Source organism: Procambarus clarkii, chromosome 81 (genome assembly GCF_040958095.1).
Source record: "Procambarus clarkii isolate CNS0578487 chromosome 81, FALCON_Pclarkii_2.0, whole genome shotgun sequence".
In the NCBI taxonomy this organism is placed as follows: domain Eukaryota; kingdom Metazoa; phylum Arthropoda; class Malacostraca; order Decapoda; family Cambaridae; genus Procambarus; species Procambarus clarkii.
This window is the reverse complement of record NC_091230.1, coordinates 15523181-15539222: the sequence shown is the minus strand read 5'-3', so window position 1 is coordinate 15539222 and position 16042 is coordinate 15523181. Positions and strand designations below refer to the sequence as shown.

Sequence of the window (16042 nt, the reverse complement as noted above, 5' to 3'; positions counted from 1 at the left end):
TGGGACACACACACAATGTCCTGGGACACACACACAATGTCTTGGGACACACACAATGTCCTGGGACACACACAATGTCCTGGGACACACACAATGTCCTGGGACACACACACAATGTCCTGGGACACACACACAATGTCTTGGGACACACACAATGTCCTGGGACACACTCAATGTCCTGGGACACACACACAATGTCCTGGGACACACACACAATGTCCTGGGACACACACAATGTCCTGGGACACACACACAATGTCCTGGGACACACACAATGTCCTGGGACACACACACACAATGTCCTGGGACACACACACACAATGTCCTGGGACACACACACAATGTCCTGGGACACACACACAATGTCCTGGGACACACACACAATGTCCTGGGACACACACACAATGTTCTGGGACACACACACAATGTCCTGGGACACACACACAATGTTCTGGGACACATACACAATGTTCTGGGACACACACACAATGTTCTGGGACACACACACAATGTCCTGGGACACACACAATGTCCTGGGACACTGGGAATGATCTCCGACTTGCATTTATTGGATACTAAGAGTATGTCTTAAGTCTAAACTGATGATAATGTCTTATAACCAGTCATGGAGATGTCCAAGGCCAGCCATGTATTGAAACACAGAAACTGCAGTGGATAGCAGTCAGACTTATAACAAACACGACAGACTGGACGACACCACGACACAACAGACTGGACGACACCACGACACAACAGACTGGACGACACCACGACACAACAGACTGGACGACACCACGACACAACAGACTGGACGACACCACGACACAACAGTAGTAACAGAGGGTCACACACATGCACTGCTAATTAAATAATATAAAACTTCATTCAAAGGTCATTAATGAACCAAGGGTCACCAACCTCATCGCTTATGTGAAGGAAGAGGAAGCGAGGAGGAGATGGACGCAAGGAGGAGTAGGACGCAAGGAGGAGTAGGACGCAAGGAGGAGTAGGACGCAAGGAGGAGGAGGAGGAGGAGACAGAAGGCGGCGAAGGATTACTAGAGAAATACGAGGAGAATTAGAAGAGCAGGAAAGTAGGATAACCAGGAAGAAGAGAGAAGAGGAGAGGCAGGTGTTTGCTTGCTTGATCCACGATCCATTTCAACACATTTACACATGTTTAGAACGCTGGTGTATAGTTTACTCGTAAATACTGACTGGTATAGATACGGCTCACCCATGTATAAAATACCGATCGTGACATGAATACAGATTTCCCACTGATGTGATTTTTGTCAATGGTATAGATACGACTCAGCCATGCATGGTATGCATAGGTGTGGCATAGATAAAACTCACCTATGCATGGTATACTTGCGTGTGGCATAGATACAACTCACCTATGCATGGTATACTTGTGTGTGGCATGGATAAAACTCACCTATGCATGGTATACTTGTGTGTGGCATGGATACAACTCACCTATGCATGGTATACTTGTGTGTGGCATGGATACAACTCACCTATGCATGGAATGCTTGCGTGTGGCATGGATACAACTCACCTATGCATGGTATACTTGTGTGTGGCATGGATAAAACTCACCTATGCATGGTATACTTGTGTGTGGCATGGATACAACTCACCTATGCATGGTATACTTGTGTGTGGCATGGATACAACTCACCTATGCATGGAATGCTTGTGTGTGGCATGGATACAACTCATCCATGTAAAGAACACGTGTGTGGCGGTATACATACAACACAACTGTGTTAGAATGTTTGGTTAACGACTGTTAAAGAGAGACTGACGAGCCGGGAAGCGTGTATTGGCTCACCTGCCTGCGGGTCAAATCACCTTTGATTGTTTGAGCACTTGCACGTTAGAGCCATGGCCCAGATGGTACTCTAACTCACAACTCTAAGAGCCAAAGGCTCTTCAGTATACCCCTCACTCTATACATAAGCAGCGTACCTAGTCGATCTTTTTTTCGGCGCATAGGAACCTTGATAAACACCTACAAAGGGTACCTGATCAAGCGGACTGTGATGCCTCCGTCAGACAGTGTACAGTGGCGTCCAACAATCTGGCACACTAGACCGTCAACCAGGAGACCTGGTCAGAAAGTGATCATTGATCCCCGGAACCACATCAAGGTAACTGTAGTCCCGAGTATCTGCATTTTGCACAACCCGTCCTCGACTCAAGTCCATTACATCCAGCGGTCGACCCCACAGACGCATTCATAAATTTTTACATGCTGTTCGTTCAAAAGGGGAATTTTCTCAAATATAAGTTAATATTATAATATATTAGCATATTGTGCATACATAGGCATAGGTTACGTTTTTAGGTTCTGTTGGCGATTATTTGTATTTGTAGTACGTGGGTGAAGCATTTACAGCGTTGTGGTTCGAACATAATTCTTCAGTAAATCACTTGTTCCGGAAGTGTTCGGACGTCAACAGTTGTGAGTCGTGTGTAACCCGTTTTTCATTCATAAACAGGGGGTTTGGCGGGTGGATGGAATCACTTTTGGGTCTTTGTTTGGCGGACTTTGTTTGCCATTTTGCTTCATAAATTCGAGACAGAAACTTGTGTTTTTTTTGGTGAGATTCTAACTGATCTATTTTCTTCACTTTGAAATATTTTAAACAAAGATGTATTGTATTACGCAGTAACCGGGAGTGTGGCACAGCTCCCACAGTCCGTCGCCAGGCAATTTTTTTCTTTTTATTAATAAACAGATATGAAGTACAATATAAAAAAGGGTGCCAAAGCTCCACTACCCACTCCACTCCAATGGGGAGCTGGTCGGCCGAGCGGACAGCACGCTGGACTTGTGATCCTGTGGTCCTGCGTTCGATCCCAGGCGCCGGCGAGAAACAATGGGCAGAGTTTCTTTCACCCTATGCCCCTGTTACCTAGCAGTAAAATAGGTTCCTGGGTGTTAGTCAGCTGTCACGGGCTGCTTCCTGGGGGTGGAGGCCTGGTCGAGGACCGGGCCGCGGGGACACTAAAGCCCCGAAATCATCTCAAGATAACCTCAAGATAACCCACAGGCACCAGGGAATCAGCAGACCCTGGGCAGGCAACACACACACACACACACACACACACACACACACACACACACACATGTACGTCCGATGCCGGAGACACATCCACACCCGCCGCACACGCAGAAACCTTCGGGACCTCCAGAGAAGGGAAGTCTACTTCACGAAACAGATTCACCCCTTCCTGTAGGCCAGGCACGACACATCGCAGTACCATGGCCCAGCAACCCGCACCGAAAACAAGTGCGGTGGCTGCCGAGCGTAGTAGCACCAGAGCAACCCGTTCTCGCAAATTTAATAAGTCAATATTGACTTATTAGTTGCGTGCATAGGTGACATACTAAACATAATAGTTTCCCTTGAAAAGCTTCATAGAAAACACCGACCTTACCTAACCTACTTAGTATGTTAAAATAAGCATCTTATAGCTTCGTAATTACAATTGTTACTTAACCTATTATAGGTATAGGTTAGGTAATAATTGTAATTACGAAGCTATAAGATGCTTATCTTAACATACTAAGTAGGTTAGGTAAGGTCGGTGTTTTCTATGAAGCTTTTCAAGGGAAACTATTATGTTAAGTATGTCACCTATGCATGCAACTAATAAGTCAATATTGACTTAATAAATTTGCGAGAACGGGTTGACCAGAGACGCCAGCCGAGGAGCTTCATAGAAGAAGGAATGTCATCCGTCAGGTGCATCTTCAAGGTGCGTACCCCATTACGGACACCCTGCAACCCACCAGAAAGAAGTCTGTTGTTCCATAGAGACAGGATGTGCCCATACTTGTCGAAAAACCTTGTGAGGAGGTCATCCGGGAATTCAAATGGAACTTTATGTAGACTCGCAAAGGTTGGCGGTGTGCATCGGTCAGAGACAGTGACAGTTCCGGCATCTCCAGGCAGAAGCAGGGTGCGGCCCGCAAACTTCTTCACGAAGGCAGAGTAGACAGCAGGGGACAGGAACTTCACCAGCGCACAGTGGTCCGAAATCTTCTCAAGGCCACAGATATCAGCGACGTCCACACAATTGATGTCCAATAAAACTACCTCAATGAGAGGCCAGTCCACCACCACTGTAAATTCCATACCAGCCGAATTCACCCCTGAACAGTTCGCAATGGCAATGTCATCACGCCAGCTGAGAGCCCGGCTCTAGGGCACACACCACGCCAGCTGAGAGCCCGGCTCTAGGGCACACACCACGCCAGCTGAGAGCCCGGCTCTAGGGCACACACCACGCCAGCTGAGAGCCCGGCTCTAGGGCACACACCACGCCACCCGCAATCAGCCAATCACCACACACATCAGGTAACTACTGGAGCACCTACGGCCACCTCCTCACCCCTAGGTGGGCGAGCAGTAAACCGCCAAGCAATGGTCGCCTTTGCAGGGTCCTTCTCTGAAAACCCAATCATCAATTTTAGCCTACTGTGTATTCAAAATAAAAAATTTCTCAAATTATTATTATTATATATTAGCATATTGCACATATTTAGGCGTAGGTTAGGTGAGGTGTTTAAGTTCTGTTGACAATACAAATACAAATAATCGCCAACAGAACCTAAACACCTAACCTATGCCTATATATGCACAATATGCTAATACAATATATGCTAATTGCTCCCGGACGCAGGTTCGAATCCTCATCACGGCCCTTGTGGATTTGGTCATATAATATGCTAATATATTATATTATTAAGTTATATTTGAGAAAATTCCCATTTTTAATGAACAGTATGTAAAAATTTATGAATGCGTCTGTGGGGTCGACCGCTCGATGTAATGGACTTGAGTCGAGGACGGGTTGAACTGTGGACTCTTGCTGGTCGCGTCGCCACCAGCCTGGCTGTCCTGTGTCTGGATCATTATCTTTAGTGTGGGAGCCACTTCACTGGATCACTGCTACCTTATTCACTCTTATGTTCATGATGATATCCTCATATTGCACCCGGAGTCTGTCAGTGCAGACTACTTATCACATGCCTCTATATGACTAACCATCCTGAGTGATGGGGATTTTTAGCATCATGTAGCTAGCTTTTTGACACACTGTACTCCCCTTCATATAGTCTAGGGTAGCTGCACACATGCAGATGTACCTAAAAGTGTTAATAAAAAAAAAAATGTGTTTGAAGCACACTGTTTGGGAGCCATGTTTGGGTAGACTTGACTTGGTGGAAGTGACCGGGACGAGCTTGGGGCGAGGTGGTTCGTTTAGCTGCGGTGGCCGGCTATTGTCTGGCCTCGCCTCTTGTGGTCACACTACCACTTGTTTAACACAAGCTCTCAGTAGTGCAGCTTCTTCCTATCATCCTCCTCATAATCTCTCCGTCTCCTCCTATTCTTTCCCCCTTCTTCATTGTAAACTTTTCAAAATCGTCTCTTTCTTTCTTTCTCCATTCTTGTCTTATGTTGCTTAACCTTTCCTACTCTCTTTCCCAGCCTTTCATCATCAACAGAGGCTAAATGCTCGTTAATCCAGCCGCCAAAACTCCCGTTTATGAATAAAAACGATTTGCGCACGACTCACAGCTGATGACGTTCGAACATTTCTCGAACAGCGCTTCGCTGACGACCTCTGTTCGAATCACAATACCATAAGCTTCACCCACGTATTTCAGATACAAACAATTGCCAACAGAACCTAAACACTTTACCTAATCTACGCCTGACTTATCACAGAACTCTTATATGTAGTAATATTAACACACACACACACACACACATATATATATATATATATATATATATATATATATATATATATATATATATATATATATATATATATATATATATATATATATATGAGCAAAAACCAATTTGTAATACACAGTATGTTAACATTAATGAATGCGTCTTGGAGGACGGCCGCTGCTTTAACGAGCCTGGCCTGAGGTTTGCTCTTTCCACGAGTGCCACCAGGTCGCCCCTACCAGCCCCTCTCCACCAACACTTTACCGTCTATTCCTTGTTCCTTAATTACCATCACTGCCATCTCTCTCCGCAGCCACCCCTTCCACTTCTTGTCCCCCTTCTTCTCTCCCTAATTGGCCCCTGTTCCATCACCACCTCCTTTTAACCCCCTTCCCCCATCACCTCTCCCACCCTCCCTTGGCCACAACCATGCCGACCCTTCATCTCACTCTACGTCTCCCCTCACTCCTCACCTCTCCCTCCTCGCCTCCCCTCACTCCTCACCTCTCCCTTCACTCCTCGCCTCCCCTCACTCCTCACCTCTCCCTTCACTCCTCGCCTCCCCTCACTCCTCACCTCTCCCTTCACTTCTCGCCCCCTCACGGCACCCTCATTAAGGACTCATTACGCCATCTGGCTCCAACAGATCATTACGGAGTGGCCGCTGATCTTGTGGTCGTGGGGGTCACTGGGGGTCAAAGACATCATGGCAGTTACTATGGCAGTTAAGGCGGATCACCGCAGAGCTCCAGAACTGCACAATAGGCCTGCTGGGTATTGTAAGGCAGTAGCTAGGCCTAGTGGTTCTAGTGATGCAGGCCTTTTTGTAGCTAGCTGTCACTTATAACTCTGATCCTTCTGTTTACAAAATTATCTTCAGTACGCTATGTACCACGTTCACAACTCTTCGTTTGGGTTCATACTGTATCCTTGAGACTCATTTTGGGTTCATACTGTATCCTTGAGACTCATTTTGGGTTCATACTGTACCCTTGAGACTCATTTTGGGTTCATACTGTACCCTTGAGACTCATTTTGGGTTCATACTGTACCCTTGAGACTCATTTGGGGTTCATACTGTATCCTTCAGACCCATTTTAGGTTCATTCTGTACCCTTGAGACCCATTTTGAATTCAAACTGTACCCTTGAGGTTTCTTTTGAGTGTTTACCGTACAACTGAGGCTCATTTTGAGTTTATACTATACCCTTGTTTACATCAATATTTACGCCAGTAAATCATTGATGTAAACAGGCAGGATCATTGATGAATATCATAAACAATAGAGGTCTGAGGATAGCCTCCCTGGGGCACTCCACCTGCGGCTGGTACCAACGCTCATGTTTATCCCGCTGATGCCAAGGATATTTTCCTGCGCATAAACCCATCATCTCGTGCGGGCCAACGCCGGAACCTGTGCATAGATCAGCATTAATAATTACATAATCTTTTCTTCTCTATTATGTTTCAGGTGAATAGGAGAGGGTTATTTGTAGAGGAAATCGTGAGTCATATTACAGTAATATTTTCAAGGTGGCGACGAATTGATTTTGCTATTATAGTGTCTCGTAAGATCTCACAATCGATGTTAAAAGTCATGGGTGTTATTACAGTTTTTGTATCGAGGAACAAGGTTACAGGATGGAGATGGAGGCCGGAGCTGTACTACGTGAAGGTGAATACAGGAGAGTTTGTAACGACAGCTGAAGGAGGCTACAGTTTCGAGAGCCGTTGTTTCTCCCCCCTCCTCCCCTCTTTGTCTCTGTCTCTTTCTCTCTCTCTCTCTCTCTCTCTCTCTCTCTCTCTCTCTCTCTCTCTCTCTCTCTCTCTCTCTCTCTTTTAAACTAAGACTAAGGTTCATTTAGGCTGTGTCAAATGATGTAATTAGTGAAACTACAAGCAAGAGCTGTATCATCACCTCAGCTCATCTGAAGCCTGCTCCTAGAAACTCATTTATTTCATGAGAATGAGCTTTGAAACTATCACACAAACTATCATAAAGGAACTATTATATAAGGAACCTGGTGATACGGCAAGGAGACTCTCTCTCTCTCTCTCTCTCTCTCTCTTTCCCACACACACTATGCGGGACCAAAGAGCCAGAGCTCAACCCCCTCAAGCACAAGTAGATGAGTACACATCCGCACGAGAGACAAAACAAACACTCGTAATCTCTCATCAACGAGGCCAACTCAACCACAAAATCTAAGCCACAATTATATGCAGATGGTATAATCTGCTTGATAATCACGACGCCGTAGCTCAACCCCGCCAACAAAAGCACCATGACAACCCAAGTGACAGGGATGCTGATAATATGGATTGCAATACAGATTACATCTCTACACCTGTCGGATGCTGAGGAATATATTTACAATAATTTTTAGCACATCAGAAGTATAGATAGATTCACACACACACACACACACACACACACACACACACACACACACACACACACACACACACACTTATAATTATAAATATTAAACACGGACATATATATATATATATATATATATATATATATATATATATATATATATATATATATATATATATATATATATATATATATATACATGCTTCTTCCTGTGGCACAGTTAATTTAAAATTCAAGTCGTCTATGGAAAGAATATTATATTTTATATCTGACGAGATATTTCTTCTCAAAACAGTTTTCTTTATAATCTCTCATAATCTACGAGGCAACATCTCTTACAAGCTTTTATATTCACTTTTATGTATCTAAACGGTGTCAGGATTTACATTCTTTTTAATTCACCCATTTAAAACTTTCTCTTACAAAACCCAACCTTCCTCCTCCAGTTGGTTATGTTCTGGGGGGTTGTCATATTTGTTTCTGTGACTGCTATAACGTCTATTTTGTCTGTACACATAACGGACTTTACCTCAATGTTAAATAATCATATTATTTATATATATTATTAAAATTAGTGTAATAATAATAATGTAATAAAATAAATAAAAGAATAGGGGTGGTATTAGAAAATATTAAGGTGTTCAGTGAGAATCCCCAAAGTCTTCTCTGAATGCTCTTTATTTTCTTCTCCGAGGCTATGGGCCCCTATAAATTGCACCAGAGGAGGTACCCCTATATATATTAATAACATTTTAAAAGTCTCTTAACACAGTACGTTAATAACATGGTGCTCCTTTAACATGAACAACCACACATACACAGTACTGTGTTGGTGAAAGCAAGGGAGATAAGTTGACCAGACCACACACTAGAAGTTGAAGGGACGACGACGACGTTTCGGTCCGTCCTAGGCCATTCTCAAGTCGATTGTGAATGGTCCAGGACGGACTGAAACGTCGTCGTCCCTTCAAGTTCTAGTGTGTGGAATGGTCAACATACTTCAGCCACGTTATTGTGACTCATCGCCTGCACAAGGGAGATAACATGTAAATCTTAAACACGGACATTGTTCCTTTCTTAGCGTTGCTGGAGGGTGGAGAAGGGGGGTGAGGGGAGATGCTGCTGGGCGCTGGTCTAACGTGTTAAGTATACATTTTGATGTAAAAACTTGCTTGGCCTTGAGGCAACCGGTTGGTGATCTGTTTGTCTCTCGTGTGTGGCACCAATGGCACTCGTCTTAATGGTTGCATCAGATAGTTAAATTATTCTATTTTGAGAGAGAGAGAGAGAGAGAGAGAGAGAGAGAGAGAGAGAGAGAGAGAGAGAGAGAGAGAGAGAGAGAGAGAGAGAGAGAGAGAGAGAGAGAGAGAGAGAGAGGGAGAGAGAGAGAGAGAGAGAGAGAGAGAGAGAGAGAGAGAGAGAGAGAGAGAGAGAGAGAGAGAGAGAGAGAGAGAGAGAGAGAGAGAGAGAGAGAGACAGAGACACAGAGAGACAGAGAGACATAGAGAGACAGAGAGAGCGAACTAGCTTTGTTGAATAACATTAATCAATTCTGTTTTTAGTTGTTCACATCAGTCGTTAAAAATGTAATTTCTTTACAAGTTACAGCCACTGTCAGTTGGTGATCCGAGGTACAAAGCAGATCTGGCTGAGAGATGTTCAGTATAAAGCAATTATATTATTTAGAAATACATATTATTTACATACTTAGAAAATGCGAGGCTGGGTATCACTGTGCTTATTGAATTCAGGCCTGCATCGGTACGAACTCAAATACAAGTATTGTAAACTCCTGTAATGAGACAATACTTGGGTTCGAGCCTTACTAAAACGATTGTCAACAATTTCTCGTGTTGAGGATGACAGGAGACGAAAATTGTTTGTTCCTGCATAGGAAGGGATCTTGCAACTGGCATTCCCGTTATGCTCGGAGCTGCAGCGAAGCTAAGTGCATTGTGTTGGCCTTTGTAAAGAGCAGACAGACAGACAGACAGACAGACAGACAGACAGACAGACAGACAGACAGACAGACAGACAGACAGACAGACAGACCCTACACGTTTGTGTTGTGCTGGAGAACTGAGGTGTTGGACTAACTCACGGATCATTAAGTACCCTTATCACTACGGGTCCGACGCTATCTCTAATACATCTAATGATTTTAAATAAATCAATGTAGAGAAAAAAAACTCAAGTTAGTATTAACATTAGCGATCTAATTTATAAGTTGTTTACTAACTAACCTACTAACATATTTTCCCGTAGTATGTCCCATGCTTGTAAGATATGCCTGGTTGATGAGGTTCTGGGAGTTCTTCTACTTCCCAAGCCCGGCCCCGAGGCCAGGCTTGACTTGTGAGAGTTTGATCCACCAGGCTGTTGCTTGCAGCGATATATTACCGGGCTCCCAACCCACACATCTGAGAATATAAGGGAGTGTCGGTCCGTCTTCAGCCATAATTATTATTAATATAATTATTTTCCTCTACACTTTACTAAAGTTTACTTTGAAGGTTGTTAGCTGTAACTGCACGTTTTCTGTACAGTTATCTGTAGCAATGCTTTCTGTAGCATTGTAGCATCTGTAGCATTGTAGCATCTGTAGCATTGTAGCATCTGTAGCATTGTAGCATCTGTAGCAATACTTGTACCTCCGGGGAGCCGGTCGGCCGAGCGGACAGCACACTGGACTTGTGATCTTGTGGTCCTGGGTTCGATCCCAGGCGCCGGAGAGAAACAATGGGCAGAGTTTCTTTCACCCTATGCCCCTGTTACCTAGCAGTAAAATAGGTACCTGGGTGTTAGTCAGCTGTCACGGGCTGCTTCCTGGGGGTGGAGGCCTGGTCGAGGACCGGGCCGCGGGGACACTAAAACCCCGAAATCATCTCAAGATAATGCGAGGATTATACATTTTTTAATGAATATACATATGTTTTAGCCATATAATTACAGGATCATGCACAGTCAATTGAGTTGACGTACAGGATCATGCACAGTTAACTGAGTTGACGTACAGGATCATGCACAGTCAATTGAGTTGACGTACAGGATCATGCACAGTCAATTGAGTTGACGTACAGGATCATGCACAGTCAATTGAGTTGACGTACAGGATCATGCACAGTCAATTGAGTTGACGTACAGGATCATGCACAGTCAATTGAGTTGACGTACAGGATCATGCACAGTCAATTGAGTTGACGTACAGGATCATGCACAATCCAGAGTTGAACACTGAGCATGCAACAGAAGGCTTCCTTTATGTTGCTCTACAAGAATCCACATTTTTGTAACAATCATTCCATAACTGTGCCTAGTTTCCTGTTGGGATTATCGCAACTTAGATTACCTCAAGGAGGACCTTCGTCCCTCTCCACCGGGCCAGCCACTCACAACCGAGTCTCAAGAACCATTAAGAACTCCAGCAGACAGTGTGGGCTGTTATGAGAGAGAGAGAGCGTGATAAGCTTTATAATAAGCTTCAATGCTCTTAGCTGCGTGAGTGTTCCCCTTATGGTGAAAGGTGAGCTCTGCTGAATTACTGCTTCATGCGTAGTTGGTGCTCTCGAGGAGTAGCTGCCAGTGTAGTTGGTGCTCTCGAGGAGTAGCTGCCAGTGTAGTTGGTGCTCTCGAGGAGTAGCTGCCAGTGTAGTTGGTGCTCTCGAGGAGTAGCTGCCAGTGTAGTTGGTGCTCTCGAGGAGTAGCTGCCAGTGTAGTTGGTGAGCTCGAGGAGTAGCTGCCAGCGCAGTATATCAAGTCGAAAGAGATAATGTGTGTGAAGGAGAGAGAGAGAGAGAGAGAGAGAGAGAGAGAGAGAGAGAGAGAGAGAGAGAGAGAGAGAGAGAGAGAGAGAGAGAGAGAGAGAGAGAGAGAGAGAGAGAGAAGCTTAGTGAAGGAGTGGAATAATGAGATAGAGAGTGGTATAGTGAGGATGGAGGCGGCTGAGATGAGAAGGATGGAGGAGTAGTGAAGGAAGTACAGCAAGGGGGGGATACTGTAGCCCCTCCCTCAGCATGTCCTCACATTCCTCCCTCGTGACACAAGCCGACCCACAATTATCATATTGAAGGAAACATAATCCACGAACACATTAGGTTTAAAGTTCTTATCTCCTGAAGTGGCGGAGAAAGTCCCACCAGTTGTTGCTCTGTTTTGTTCTTATAAGACTCACGTGCAAGCCTTCTTGTCTTCCTTCACCGTGTGCCTCTACTCACCTACTTGTACCTCCAGTATCGAGCTTCAGCTCATGAGTCCCACCTTCCCAGTCGCCAGTTAGTATGTGAAATACGCACAGGTAAGGTTAAATACGGACCAGAAGCCAGTCCCCACCGTTTTCAAACAAACAAACAAACAATAATGTAAACAAAACACACAACATATACACAGTATTTATCTACAGACACACATATATGTTGCAATACATAAAACAAATCTTACAAACACTCGCAGCTCCTTGACAAGAGAGAGAGAGAGAGAGAGAGTGTGTGTGTGTGTGTGTGTGTGTGTGTGTGTGTGTGTGTGTGTGTGTGTGTGTGTGTGTGTGTGTGTGTGTGTGTGTGTGTGTGTGTGTGCGCACATCGTGTCAGCAAGGCGGACAGTCCGCCTGTTATCATAACTCACTCTCTAATCCACATTTCCAACAGTTTTTCCTTCCCCCCTGCACCTCTCCCTCTTCTTTAAACCTTAAACAAAATGTAATACAAGCTTAGAAGTAAGGGAGGTTAGACTTGACCTCTGACCCCGGTACTACACTCTTGACCCCCGAGGTTGGCACTTGGGGGTCAAGAGTTATTCTCTTGACTCCTTACTCTCTCTCTCTCTCTCTCTCTCTCTCTCTCTCTCTCTCTCTCTCTCTCTCTCTCTCTCTCTCTCTCTCTCTCTCTCTCTCTCTCTCGTGAAAAACTGCTTATATTGCGAATGTCTTCCTATAATTTGAGGTCACAGAGTTGTCTGTTGTCTGACTACAGACGAGTGAGGTCAAACTCTTTATGTCCCTGTTAGTATTGTACCTATCGTGTTATAAGTTAACTATTCTGACGTTCGAAATCGTTGTCGAATCTGACTTAACTCTTTCGAGTTGGGTGGACTTTCGATTGAGGTGGGGTTCTCTACCCATGAGACCAAGGAGGTGATGTCTGTTATCCTGGAGCCCCCCTGAAGTCTTGCGCGTTTCTCTGGAGGCCCCTCGGAGCTAGCTCGTCCCTAAAGAGGCTAAAGAGGTCATGTAGAGCTTCTGGGAGGTCCAAGAGGTCATGTAGAGCTTCCGGGAGGTCCAAGAGGTCATGTAGAGCTTCTGGGAGGTCCAAGAGGTCATGTAGAGTTTCCGGGAGGTCCAAGAGGTCACGTAGAGCTTCCGGGAGGTCCAAGAGGTCATGTAGAGCTTCTGGGAGGTCCAAGAGGTCACGTAGAGCTTCCGGGAGGTCCAAGAGGTCATATAGAGCTTCCGGAAGGTCCAAGAGTTCGTGTAGAGCTTCCGGAAGGTCCAAGAGTTGTGTAGAGCGGTCATGTAGAGTTTCCGGAAGGTCCAAGAGGTCACGTAGAGCTTCCGGGAGGTCCAAGAGGTCATATAGAGCTTCCGGAAGGTCCAAGAGTTCGTGTAGAGCTTCCGGGAGGACCAAGAGGTCATGAAGAGCTTCCGGGAGGTCCAAGAGGTCACGTAGAGCTTCCGGAAGGTCCAAGAGTTCGTGTAGAGCTTCCGGGAGGTCCAAGAGGTCATGTATATTGCATTGTATAACATCCTGCTGGTGTTATGTAGCTGTGAGGCCTCAGAGGGCCTGATAGAGATCAAGAGGGGTAAGGAGAGGTCAAGAGAAGTCACAGACAGACTTCTGAAGAGGTCAGAGTTGAGGGCCACCTCTTGACGTGCTGAGCTTGCTCTTGACTCTAATGTCATGAATGCCATGAGAGGCTGCCTGTGTCAGGTGTCATGAGAGGCTGCCTGTGTCAGGTGTCATGATAGGCTGCCTGTGTCACGTGTCATGAGAGGCTGCCTGTGTCAGGTGTCATGAGAGGCTGCCTGTGTCAGGTGTCATGAGAGGCTGCCTGTGTCAGGTGTCATGAGAGGCTGCCTGTGTCAGGTGTCATGAGAGGCTGCCTGTGTCAGGTGTCATGAGAGGCTGCCTGTGTCACGTGTCATGAGAGGCTGCCTGTGTCAGGTGTCATGAGAGGCTGCCTGTGTCACGTGTCATGAGAGGCTGCCTGTGTCAGGTGTCATGAGAGGCTGCCTGTGTCACGTGTCATGAGAGGCTGCCTGTGTCAGGTGTCATGAGAGGCTGCCTGTGTCAGGTGTCATGAGAGGCTGCCTGTGTCAGGTGTCATGAGAGGCTGCCTGTGTCACGTGTCATGAGAGGCTGCCTGTGTCACGTGTCATGAGAGGCTGCCTGTGTCAGGTGTCATGAGAGGCTGCCTGTGTCAGGTGTCATGAGAAGCTGCCTGTGTCAGGTGTCATGAGAGGCTGCCTGTGTCAGGTGTCATGAGAGGCTGCCTGTGTCAGGTGTCATGAGAGGCTGCCTGTGTCACGTGTCATGACAGATCAAGTAACAGCTGGAGGAAAATCTTTAGAAGATAAACAGATTTACGTGAGATATTTCAGTGCTGGCGGTGGGATGTTTATAATCCTGTACTACAACAGTACACCAGTATGCATCTTTGGCCAAAAATATTTTGTGAGGCGGGAGCGACCAGAGGTAAGGAAGATGGCGGCTGGAAGGTTGATGATGATGGTGGTGGTGATGAATGATGGTGAAGGTTCAGAGAGAGTTGGAGTACCGTTTACACATTGATGGTTTGGTACACCACTCCAGCGGTGCTGGCGGAAGTGCAGTTGTCATCATAACGACTGGGTGGTTAATATTCTGAGTGGTTTCTGTAAATAACTGAACCACCATTCTTCCGACAGAAGAATGCAGTTCTTCTGTCGAAAATAAATGTATTTCTGGCTACAATTCTATGGCTCCCATCCCATAGTGGCCCTCAAGAATGCAGTTCTTCTGTCGGAAAAAAATGCATTCTTCTGGCTACAATTCTATGGCTCCCATCCCATATTGGCCCTCAAGAATGCAGTTCTTCTGTCGGAAAAAAATGCATTCTTCTGGCTACAATTCTATGGCTCCCATCCCATATTGGCCCTCAAGAATGCAGTTCTTCTGTCGGAAAAAAATGCATTCTTCTGGCTACAATTCTATGGCTCCCATCCCATATTGGTCTTCGACTACATGGCAGAACTGAAGAGTCAGCCAAAGCTGTGTGTTGGAGCAACCAGAGTGCTGTAATGTACCCAGAACTGTAACAAGATATAGTGGAGCTGCGACAACTCAGCAGCAAGAGACACCCATCTACGGGTCATCCAGTAAGGTCAGCAGACTCCTAGAAGTTACTGTTATCAGTCTTGGGTCAGGCGATAAGGGCCTCTGCCAATTTGCATCTCCTGATGAAGTAGTTTAGACCAACTATAAACTTTCACACCAATTCTATTTACACATGCTGCGTCACTATCTAATTCAAAATGAAAACAATTCAAGAATTTATCAAATTTTATCCCTAATGTTCAAGGAATGTATATGTATATCATCCGGGATATATTACCCAATAGTCTACCCAGATATCCCAAGTTTACATGTTGTAGAAAGTTCACACACTCGCCGCCGGCAAGTCTGAAGTTGTAAGTGAATCACAGCCTAGTCTCAAAGAAAGACTAAAACCCCCCAAATATTTACAGGCGGAGCACATTGGTATGGATGTCATTTATGCCAGAATGTTCTACATGAAGTTCTTTAGATCCCAAGTTGGCAACCACGCCCTACATTCTAAGACCATAAGAATTACGAAAACTGCAGAAGGCTTATTAGCCTATACGAGGCAGCCTCGTATATAATATCCACCCAAACAAGGCTGAA

At 45.4% G+C, this 16042-nt stretch overlaps 1 protein-coding gene across 3 annotated transcripts in view; it reads right to left on the bottom strand.

Moving 5' to 3' along the window:
* The window catches only part of LOC123773148 (uncharacterized), a 284850-nt gene that overhangs the window by 256598 nt on the left and 12210 nt on the right, over positions 1 to 16042 (bottom strand). Inside the window, exon 1 of one of the 3 annotated variants that reach the window (XM_069315183.1) lies at positions 2033 to 2182. The exons of the other annotated variants lie outside the window; for them this stretch is intronic. The gene's annotated coding sequence lies outside the window, so the exon portion shown is untranslated. Of the gene's footprint in view, positions 1 to 2032; positions 2183 to 16042 lie in introns of those variants that run through there. 3 annotated transcript variants of the gene reach the window in all.